General features: G+C 43.5%; 1 protein-coding gene across 3 annotated transcripts in view; it reads left to right on the top strand.

The window, feature by feature from the left end:
• The window catches only part of NELL2 (neural EGFL like 2), a 1,146,830-nt gene that overhangs the window by 234,496 nt on the left and 900,103 nt on the right, over window positions 1-12,231 (top strand). The gene's annotated exons all lie outside the window — the stretch shown is intronic.

A 12,231-nucleotide genomic window follows, 5' to 3' on the forward strand; every position in this document is an offset into this window, starting at 1 on the left:
TTGATGGAATAAATCAAGGGGGGAATGGATCACTTGTAACTAGAAGTAGGGGTTCATAAATCTTAATTTTAAACTCTGACACCTGGATAGGTGTTTATGAGAACCCTCAATAGCGTATTTTAGAGTGGTATGGGCGGTTTATCTTGGTTCTCCGCCTTTAGAATACGCGCCAGCATTATCATTGGGTCTCTTGTTTGTCATGCTGCCTCCACCTGGAGGGAACCACTGCTTCTTAGTAGTGATCAGTAATTTTGGTGCAAAAGTGATGATGGTGAGGTTAAAAATGTCACGCCCACACTGCCCTCAAGGAGTAAAATTTAATCTGGTGGGTGTGTGGGGAGACTTTTAAAAAAAATGATGGTGCTGTGGGTTAAATTATGTAACCAGAGCAATATAAGTGTCCATATCAAAAGGTCGACATGTTTCTGCCCATCTAGTGCCCCAGGAGGGGGTCGTGGGGCATTCTTCAGGACCTATTTGTAGTGTGAGCTGGTGATGCCCAGTTCTAGAAATAAGGCTGTCTTCAACAATATGATAGATAGTAATGTCTCAAGATTATTGTTACCTTGAGACGCGTCCGTGTTGCGGCTTTGCCTTGCCAGCATTAGTGTCTTGCCTCTTTTGCGGGCAGAGCACGACTTGTGCTGACGCTGGCTAGCAGGACTCCCTCCCTCCACGAGTCCTGCTAGCCAGCGTCAGCACAAGTCGTGCTCTGCCCGCAAAAGAGGCAAGACACTAATGCTGGCAAGGCAAAGCCGCAACACGGACGCGTCTCAAGGTAACAATAATCTTGAGACATTACTATCTATCATATTGTTGAAGACAGCCTTATTTCTAGAACTGGGCATCACCAGCTCACACTACAAATAGGTCCTGAAGAATGCCCCACGACCCCCTCCTGGGGCACTAGATGGGCAGAAACATGTCGACCTTTTGATATGGACACTTATATTGCTCTGGTTACATAATTTAACCCACAGCACCATCATTTTTTTTTAAAAGTCTCCCCACACACCCACCAGATTAAATTTTACTCCTTGAGGGCAGTGTGGGCGTGACATTTTTAACCTCACCATCATCACTTTTGCACCAAAATTACTGATCACTACTAAGAAGCAGTGGTTCCCTCCAGGTGGAGGCAGCATGACAAACAAGAGACCCAATGATAATGCTGGCGCGTATTCTAAAGGCGGAGAACCAAGATAAACCGCCCATACCACTCTAAAATACGCTATTGAGGGTTCTCATAAACACCTATCCAGGTGTCAGAGTTTAAAATTAAGATTTATGAACCCCTACTTCTAGTTACAAGTGATCCATTCCCCCCTTGATTTATGACATAAGCTATGGAAGATGAATGGATGACTATCTCTTCTAGCTCCCCCTTTCTTGATTGGATGGATTTGATGGAACACACATTTAGGAAGGGAAAAGAACACTCTGATTTCAGCCACGGGCCCAGTACTAGGGGTGAAGGGGACTCTTGTGGATCAGGGCGCACTCCAGGCCGAGGCCAGCAGAAGGGCTCAGGCAGGTTCATTTGCAGGTCAAATCAAGTCCAGTGCAGCAAGTCAGCTGGACAGTTGCATGGATACCTCTGAAGGCTGTTGTGTCCCTGTAGCTCTCACAGGAGGTCAGCCAACTGACCCTTGGAGTCACTCTGGGTAGCCTTAGATGAATGCAAGCAGGTCCAATTTGTCTTCTCAGACAGCAAGGCAGTGATTCAAGGCAGGGCACTCCTTCATCTGTAACTTTTACAGGTCCACAAGGGTTCTCATGAGTGGCTCTGGATGCCCAATATGTATATCTATTGCCATCCTTTGTGTGGGGGATTCCCTGTCCAACCCCCACATCTGGTTCTGGAAAGTTCTTCCCCTGCCAAGGCTCCAAACTGTCTTGAGGAGAACAAAGGCTGATAGGCCAAGTGCCAGATTCCTTTGTGTGTGGAGGAGACAAATCCGTTCGCAGTGAAAGTGGGGCTGGATACAGCTCCTCACAGCCATTCTGCCAGGATGGCCCATCTTGTCCACACCAACGGCCCCTTTGTGTTCCTATCTAGAAGCAATACATAAACCCTAGCAGAAGAGCCATTCACCTTCATGTGACCCAGGACACTGGTAGAAGGCACAAATTGTTGGGACAAACAAAATGCCAACTTTCTAAAAGTGACATGTTTCGAATTGTGACTTAAAATCCGAATTCACCATTATATATCTATCTGCTCTCAAGCCACAGTTAGCATGTAATAAATATAACAGGGTATCCCAGTGTTAGTGAGTAAGAGAGATAGGCCGTGCAACAGTTAAAAACAACTTTATGAGTTTTTTATACACATGTCCTACTTTTAAATACAATCCGCCCTGCCAGCTGAGCGTTTAGGGCCTACCTTAGGGGTGACATATATTTTACGAAAGTAAGGTTTAGACTTGACAAAATATTTATTTTGCCAGGTTGAAATGGCAGTTTTAAACTGCACTGCAGGATGCAGTGGCAGGCACTGGACATCTTTTTAAAGGCTACTTTTGTGGTTGGCTTAATAAGTGCTGCATGGCCACTAGTAGCATTTAATTTACAGGCCAGGGGTACCTGTAGTACCATTTACTAGGAACTTACAGGTAAATTAAATGTGCCAATTAGGTATTGGTCACTTTTGCCATGTTTGATGAAGAAAGCACTAGCACTTTAGATCTGGTTAGCAATGGTAAAGTGCATAGAGCCCTAAAGTCAACAAAAACAAATTCTGCAAATCAGGAGGGGTGAAGCATGAAGTTTGGGGAATACCACACCAAGGATGTGAGATCTAATGTGTTTTTAACTGCAATGTTGTGTGGTACTACTTGAACTTCAGGAAGTAAAGGATGTATCATATCACTTAAGTTATCCTTGGCAATATGGTGACATTGTGATTCCTTTGAGTGAAGAAGCAGTTTCTCAGTCTCTGGCATCCCAGCCCAGTTGACTGCTGCTAGTAGTTCATTCTGGCAGTAAACTATCAAAGGTATTTGCCATTGTTTTGTATTCCATTTTATTGTATATGCAAAGAAAACAATGTCAGTAAATCTAAAAGATTAACATGATTGTCTTCAAGAATTTCCTTACGGTCAAGTCAGAGCTTTAAGATGTAGAGGAGTTACAACAGAGTCCCCCCATTTCAAACCTGACTCTCTATTCAATTTCCCCTTTCCTGCTCCTCTTTTTCCTACAAGTCTATGATCTCACTTGGGGTCTGGTTCCTTTCTTACCACAGTCTGTCATCCTTTCCTTATCCCATCACTGAAGGCTCTAATGTCGAGACCGAGGTTTCTGTATCTCAATTCAAGCTCATTTGTGTGCATACCTCAAGGAGACCTGGGCTGCCTGTGGAGATCACAGTATCCCTCTCTCCTTTATAATGTATCTCTGTGTGTTTACAATCATCCACCACACCAAAGATCTTCAGTCCCCTGTAGTCTCCTTTGTATTGTTCTACATTTTGAGGAAATTCTGATAAAGTCTGATTTGCAGAGTAGATATATGAATTCCATATCCATTAGCTTTACTTTGGAATTCTTTTTCTGATACAATTGTATGGTGCATGTTTATATTATTCCCAAATTAAAAGATTTTTCAATCTTTCACTTTTTGTTTTTTAGTTTAAAGAGCTTTATTGAAGCAAATAGGAATGTGGTACAACGTTATAACAATAATTATATAAAAGTAGCGTGTAAAAGCAACAATCAGAGTATCCATTGTAGAGGAAAGAACAACTCAAGATAACTAAGAATAATTAAGAAATAGATCCAAATATTAAGAGCAATAATGACGTTATACTGTAAAACAAAGTAGCTCTTGACATTTTTCAGAAAAAGGGGAGAGCTAGAGAAGAGAAGAAAAAAAAGAGATGAGAAGAAGGAAAATAAAGTGATATCCTTATCTAAGACCATATTTAAGATTATCACAATACAGTTATCAAATCTTTTGTTTATCTGGAGGCAGGATTAAAACAGAACAGTGACTTATATGAAGTGCATAAGAAAAGAAGAAATAAACAGGATACTCATGGTGGTTGATAAACAAAGGAATAGTCCTTATTCCGAAGTGCCGACGTGCATAAGTAGTTGGTGAGTGGAGACCAAAAAGCTTCCTTTCGGATAAGTTGCTGAGACGTGCTGACAGAAGCTCTATCCAGTGTGTGATTATAGCAAAGAAGGTTCCACCAAGCAGAGAAGGAGACCTTAGTGCATCTTTCCAATTAGAGGTAATTACCTGAAAGGCAATAGCAATTAACTTGCCCACCTTGCGAGAACCAAACCAATTAGCAGAGTTACTCCCCAAGAATATGGAGTAAATATCAAAAGGGAATTTCAATCTTTCTCTACAGTGTGATGATTACAGATAGCGCCATTACTTTTCCTCTAACCGGTCAAATCCACTTCTTTGTTTCTTCCCTCTCCCGGACTCACAGCTTGAAGATCCTTTAACCTTATATTATCTTGTTCTCTGTCCACAATTTCATTTGTTCTACTTCGCTGACTGGTACATATAATGATGAGATGGATAATGCAGCGTGCTAAAATGCAAGTCTATTGCACATCACTCCAACCGCTAGAAGCAGTTAGGTACTAGATTATCAGAAAACTAGTTTGTGAATGAATATGAATCAATAATTAAAAGGTGAGCTAAACATCTGGAGCAAGCCAAAGAGTTTATAAACCAGAAAACATTCACCAAATTCTAAGGAGTCCTTATCTTCAGTAGGACTCCTCTGTAAGGTACAAATATTATTCTCACACTTTCCAGATAAACCAAATATCACGTTTACAACACTCAACTCTTCATAATGGTTAAAGTTTGTAGATTTGATTATATACCTGTAAGCTTTTTGCTCAACAGCAGCAAATATTTCCTAAATATAAACTGTTCACAATTCTTCAACAATTAGACTTTTTAGTTGCTATCCCGAATTGGAGATGTTTGTGAACAATCATTTATGTTCAAGAATTTGAAAAAACACATTGAGAGAAATGTTGTAGTATTGTCTTTACTGTTGCAGAAAAAGTGTTCTTTCATCAACTACTCTTTTCCCTTCTACTATTCAAAGATTATATTATTTTTAAACCTAGAAAATCATTCATCAGCCTGGTGCTGAAGGTGTACAATTCACCATCTGAATACACACACTTTGAAATCATTAAAAATTCACTCTCATAAATAATCGAAATGGAAATGATAATTAGCATGTCAAGCTATTCTTACAGAACACTTTCTATGTATTTAAGTCCCATTTTCAACTTATCTCCAATATCATCAAATAAAGTGTTTGTTTCCTAAAGCTTCTACTCCATAGTCGGAGTGAAGAGGGCTTTAATGGGGTACCTCATTTGAGCTGGTTACTATAGGAGAGGTTTGTTTCATTCATGGCTATATCCCCCATTGGGGTCCTCCACCATTTACCTCTTTGTGATCTGCACCACTTTTGCATGTGGCACCCTCCCTGAGCATATACTGGCCCCACAGACCCCACCGCACAGGGCCTAAGGTGGTTGTCACTGTCCCACCGATACGCCCACAAGACATAATACGTTGAAGCCTGCACAGAGATGCACATGGCTCCCACAGGTCCACCAGCTCCCCTCCATGCAGCGGGAGCCAGCTTAGCTCCCGTCCGGCAGGAGCAGGTTTTTACTTTGCTTCTGTTTTCTTGCACGCAAGAGCAGGATCACATAAAAGCCTTCCCTGTCTGCGCTTTCACAGGCAGGAGAGCAGTATTCCAAGGGTGGGTTCTCAGAACACAATAATTAAACTGACCTTGGGGTATGGGATCCCTGGAGCCTTTCAAGGCTTGGTAAGAAGGGTTGTATGGCTACTCCCTTCTTAGACATCTGTGAGAGGGCTGCAGTAAAATTTTTCAAAAATGTTTTTGACCTCTGGGGGAAATCCCTCTGGGACTTGGGGGCAGGGTATTCCTAGCATGCCACCTATATATTTTTTAACCTTTTTTTCTGGACAGAGGACTGTGCCCCGAGTCCTAAAATGGATGCAACTACAACTTTGTTGAAGTGTTAGCAGACAATCAGCTTTTATCTTAAGATATGTTGTCTCCACAATTTCTCCTCAGCATGAAATATGCACAGTTTGTGAGCCTTAATTTCTCAAAAACTCCTGAACTGATTTTCATTAAATCACAAAAGCATACTTTTACGACCAGTATATTGCTTTCTGCTAAATTTGGTGTAATTCCACTCTGTAATTTTAGAGGTAACACTGTTCAATTTTCCTATGATAAAATGAAGGGGTATAAAATGTTTTGGGACCCCTATCCTTTTTCTTGGCCCCCACTTAATGGATCATCCCAAAACTTTCCAGGAAAGAGCAGGGGTGTATGAAAACTTTTTGGGGGAAATTTTTGTGAAGATATATTTAAATATTTACTGAGAAAACCAAGGGATAAAGGGACGTTGTAGATAGGTGAAAATAATTCAGGTAAAACACACAGTTTTAAACTAACAAAAACATTGAAATTCACCAGTTATAGTTATCTTAAGTAACTATAAGCTGTGCTATTATTCACACCCCCACCTATAACGTGACTTTTACATTCGTTTTTTCCAGTGAATTTGTATGTTTTTTTTAACATAATGTAACTTGTTGATTGCTGTGTGCTCTGTGGGGTTTGGCAGAAGGCATGGCCTGCAGCCAGACCCTGTGCCCAACCACTGGCTGGTGGCCAACCCCCACTGTTCACTGCCTTTGGCCATATGCATGTGAGTTTGGCGCAAGACCAGGCCTGTTGCAAGTGAAGATCTCCTGGGGTTATGGATTTAATGGCCCATGAGACTTGATGTTTTTTTTTTTTAATGTTGCTGGGTGGCTGCTACGCTTTTTGCAGTAGTGGCAGGCATTATTTGTCGTGCTTTGCCTGCATGTGTGCATGTATATGTACATGCTTTCTTATATACCATGTGCCTCTGCACTTATACTGTAAAAAAAATCCAAACATATTGGCTGTTTTAGTGGTTGCTTTCATATGGGCATGGCAGTATGCTATTCATGGCACAGGGATATACTCTTTTGTACTTATTGGCTGAAAGAAGGGCATACTTGGACCCACCTGGTTATAAATGTGCGCGAGATCGTTGGAGTAGCACGTGAATCTCTGGTCATAGAATCAATTTAGTTAACAAACTTGGCTTTTTAATCACTCTTATGATCATTCACATTTCTCCACTATTCTTGAGCATGATCAAATGGGGTTTCTCTACTTGCAAATAGAATGCTAATAAAGTCTGCCTATTCAGGCGTCTTATTTAAGATTCTGAGTTTTCGAGACATTACATTCACAGACTTCTTTGTCTGATTACCTATTCATGCCAGTCTTCATTTAATTTTCAATCATGTTTCATTGAAATGTGTGCGTGTCAAATATTGTTTTTTATTTTTGATACCATAATGTGACATGTATCAAAAACCAAATTGACATTAAATTCTCAAATTGTCTAATCTTTATAATATTTCTTATTTCGAGCATCTTTAAAGGCCATGGCAAGTTTACATATTGTTTAATACAATAGTCATCTACTTTTTTGCTGGGAGTCACATAGTTCAATTTTTTCAGTTTTCGAGCATTTCTCAGGATTGGTAACATAGTTAAAATGAAAATGTTTGATGAACATTGTTATTTTGCATAAAGAAGTTCGAGTGACATATTATGCAACAAGAGTGGAGCTAAAGTTCTCTCTTAAATATGGAACTCTCGTTCTTATGCTGACCACTTGCCTGGTGCAATGACTTTATGTTCTATATGGCCCTCCATGTCCCTTCCATTCTGTGCCCAAGGTCATCACATGGATTGGCAAATTTGTTTGTGAGAAGACGTGTTGAATGGCAACCATAAGTAACATACCATCCTACCGATGCTCTCCAAAAGCTGCTGCACCAGGCGCATGTTTACATGCATACTACCAAGAATGCCGTGTGGCATCTCCCACACGTAGTGCAAAATTCCGCACAGTGGGAATGGAGCCCTCAGTGGAAACGCACACATTTTTTTCTTTTCCTCCATGGGGGGGGAGACATTTTTAATTATGAAGAAAGCTGTTCATGTACAGCCCACCAAATGTGGGAATACTATGTCCCCCTTTGAGAAAGGGAGTTACTATAGCCCTCAGTTGAAGTAACATTACAACCATTCCCAATCTGGTAAATGGTCAAATAAAACTTTTGGAATGGACACAAAGGTGCGTATTTTTTGAAGTTGCAAACACATAAGGCTAACCCCCAGTGCTTAATTTGTAAAGTATGTGTGTCAGGGCCCAAGGCACTTCATAAGATTCCACTCTAGCTGCCACTACCAACAACCCTGCCACTGCTGCCAAACACCTTCACCAGCATTACCTATGTGTTTGATCTATCACTTTTAAGTAAACACTGCACTGATTAATTTGGCAGAAAAATAGACACTCAACACCACCATGTGGTGCAATCTCATGATAGGTGCCGGTGTTTAGAAATAAGTGATGGTGCTGAGCACTGGAAAACTGTGGCTCAAATTAAGCACTTCTAACCCCACCTTGGAATGCCCCTCCACTTCCCACCCTTTAAGTGAGATTTACAATTATGTTATGTTATGTTTCGTTATGTGGATTTATATGGCACAACCTATAATCTGTGGGGGTATCCTGGTGCTGGAGCAGGAGTGCAAAAAAAAAAATGAATGTGTCCTTGTGTAACGTAACTGGTGCTCATGTAAAGTGCTCCAATACCTTTGGGTCGAGTTTGCGCTATATAAATCTGCCCCAAAAAAAAAGTGTAGGCCCAGCGGTGTCACCTAGTTTAATAGCCAGCGCTTCAGCTTTTTGTAGAAGCTGAGAAGTGGTGTTGCATGCGGGGAGGGTAAAGCTCTTAAGTGCGAGTGGCCAGACTGGACTGGATTTGTTAATGTGGTACTGTGGATACCAGAATGCGGGGGTCGTCCCCCTGCAAGAATATTACCGGGCTGGCCGGTCAGACCAGCCGCAGTTTCCTTCCCCCTAGTGGACGGAGTCTCGGTGCCTTAGCATTGACATGTATCTTTCTTATCCGGGACAAGGCTGGTGACAGTGACAGGTCCCTCCAAGTTTAGTAATCTGCTTTCCAAGATGGACAATTTTTGGAACAGAGGGTCCAGCAAGGCTGTTACCACTATTTTTAACCTTTCCCAAAAATTCTCCTCAGGGGGCCAAGGGAGTGCTCCATCTGATACCGTAGGTGCCGTGAGCGACAAAATTATGGTAGGCCCCTCTCTACAAAGTCTCTCCCCGGTTTTATTTTTACGGGTTTTGGATCTGCTTCTGCGGGCCCCGGCTCTTCAGTTCTTTGGTGGGGGTTCATGACTGTGATCGTGGCATTTTTTTGCTTTCTGGCCCCTAGTAATTACATTAGGCCTGCTTTTTCTGCCTACTGGTCCAGAGGAAGTGGAAGGCTGGGGATCTAGCTCTGTAAGTGTGGACTGGTAACTTTGGAGAGATACGCCCTCCAAGTCAGTTTGCAGGAGGGGGTCTGAAAGTGGGATCCGACTTTGAGAAAGCTGGGGTTCTAACGATAATCTCCGCTCTGCGAGTTCAATCTCATGAATAAGTGCTGACTCTGCCTGCAAAAAAAATGCATTGAGTGTCACCACAACTCCCTGCCCAGTAATAGACTTTCGCTTGCTCATTTTGTATTCCCGAAAGCTAATAATAGTAACAAATTCATAACACAGTACCTTTCACATTACAAACAGAAGCAGAAACACCCCAGGAGCAAAGTGTCAATATTATGGCCCAGCCCGGCCTCTTACGGTCTCTGGCAGGCACACACTGGCCCGCCCTTGGCCCGGGCTTGTCCCGTGCTGTGGGAGCCCTGCCCTCCTTATGAGGGCCTCCCGGCGCGTTCGTTGCTTGGGCGGCGAGTGTGCCGCATAGGCAGCTGGGGGTTGTAGTCTATCCCCTCGCGGTGGCATCAGTCCGTGTCAAAATGGCAGCAAACTGGTACCCGGTGTCAGGCAGCAGGTCCCGGTATAATTTTAAAAAGCGAACTCCAGGCCTGCGGGAGGCCTGCCCCCCTTATGAACGTCTCCCGGCGTGTTCGTTGCATGGGTGGCGAGCGCGCCCCAAAGGCAGCTGGGGGATGTAGTCTCCACTCCTCCCGGTGGCAGCAGTCTGTGTCAAACTGGCGGCAAACTGTTAACCTGTGTCAGGCAGCAGGTCCCGGTATAGTTTTAACAAGTGAGCTCCTGCCCTGCGGGAGCCTTGCCCTTCTTATAAGCGCCTCCCAGCGTGTTCGATGTGTGGGCGGCGAGCATGCTGCAAAGGCAGCTTGGGGCTGTAGTCTCTCCCCCTTGTGGTGGCAGCAGTCTGTGTCAAACTGGCGTCAAACTGGTAACGGGTGTCAGGCAGCAGGTCCTGGTATAGATTTAAAAAGCGAGCTCCCACCATGCGGGAGCCCTGCCCTCCTTATGAGCACATCCCGGCCCATTTGTTGCGTGGGTGGCAAGCATGCCGCAAGGCAGCTGGGGGCTGTAGTCTCTCCCCCTCGCGGTGGCAGCAGTCCGTTTCAAACTGGTGGCAAACTGGTAACCGGTGTCAGGCGGCAGGTCCTGGTATAGTTTTAAAAAGCGAACACCCACCCTGCGGGAGCCCTGCCCTCCTTATGAGCATCTCCCGGCGTGTTCATTGCATGGGCGGCGAGTGCGCCTCAAAGGCAGCTGGGGGCTATAGTCTCTCCTCCTCGCAGTGGCAGCAGTCCGTGTCAAACTGGCAGCAAACTGTTAACCGGTGTCAGGCAGCAAGTCCCGGTATAGTTTTAAAAAGCAAGCTCCCCCCTGTGGGAGCTCTGCCCTGCTTATGAGCGCATCCCGGCTTGTTTGTTGCGTGGGCTGCGAGTGCGCCGCAAAGGCAGCTGGGGGCTGTAGTCTCTCCCCTTAGCGGTGGCAGCAGTCCGTGTCAAACTGGCGGCAAACTGGTTACCGGTGTCAGGCAGCAGGTCCCGTGTAGTTTTAAAAAGCGAGCTCTCACCCTGCGGTAGCCCTGCCCTCCTTATCAGCGCCTCCCGGCACGTTTGTTTTGTGGGCAGCAAGCGCGCCGCGAAGGCAGCTGGGGGCTGTAATCTCTCCCCCACGTGGTGGCAGCAGTCCGTGTCAAACTGGCGGCAAACTGGTAACCGGTTTCAGCCAGCAGGTCCCGGTGTAGTTTTAAAAAGCGAGCTCCCCTAATCAGTCTGGAAAAACTATACTTGTTCCACTTCTTAATTTAAGGCTGACTCTTGACACGGGTAACATGATGCTTATTCTCTCGTCCTGTTTACATGGCTTATAATTGGATGTACTGCTGCTGAAATACCTTAGAATCCATCTAATCTTTCCACAGCCATTTCTGTTGCTTCTAGTGTCTAGCCCAAAGCCACCTCTGCAGTGATGTGTTAACCTGCAGGTTAAGGAAAAAGACCTTGTTTTACCATGCTTCCATATTGGCTTAGGTTGATTTGTGTTTTGAATAGTATTGCCTTTGTTGTATGGGCAGCTGTAATTCATGAGATCAGTGTGCGGTGAAGGACATTTGGTCAGCATTACGTATATTTATTTTGAGATTGAATCAATCTAATTTGCATAGTCCCCCAAACCGTAATTGCATGTAGCTCCACATTCTGTTTACGATTTTCTAGTGCAGCACAAGTATGTGTTGCATTTCCATGGTGTAAAACCTTAAATCATGTTGCAAACTCAATAATGGGTGTATTAAGAATTAGATGGAGTACATTAATTGCACTGTGCACAGATTTAGCCAAAGAATGATGCAGGCTAGTTTTTGTCCAAGGTTGTCTTTTACGTAAAAGCTGTTTGTAATCAATCTTTAAAACACCTAAGGAATCAAGGACCTTATGTTGCCAGCATAATGTTAATCTAAATTGCATTTCACTGATGAGGTAATGACAGACGCTTTCAAACCTGTATATCTTCCCTCGGAAAGGGAAGTAAAGTAGTAGAATTTGATAGCAAACTGTATTTGAATCTCAGCATGTGGCACTAACACAGTAAGGCACAGGAAGCGTGCATACTCTTTAAGAGCACGTAGAGAAAATATTTTAGGTAGGTTTTAGTCTTGAATACTTGAAGTAGGGATGACTCCACCTATGGCATGGAACTCATGTTCCAACTTCCTTATATCTTTGTTCCTTCTTGTTTTAGTAATGCTGATGTAGTATTGCTTTAAATGCTGCGTGTGCTACTGTTATGGG

This window comes from Triturus cristatus, chromosome 4_1, assembly GCF_964204655.1.
Source record: "Triturus cristatus chromosome 4_1, aTriCri1.1, whole genome shotgun sequence".
Lineage (NCBI taxonomy): Eukaryota > Metazoa > Chordata > Amphibia > Caudata > Salamandridae > Triturus > Triturus cristatus.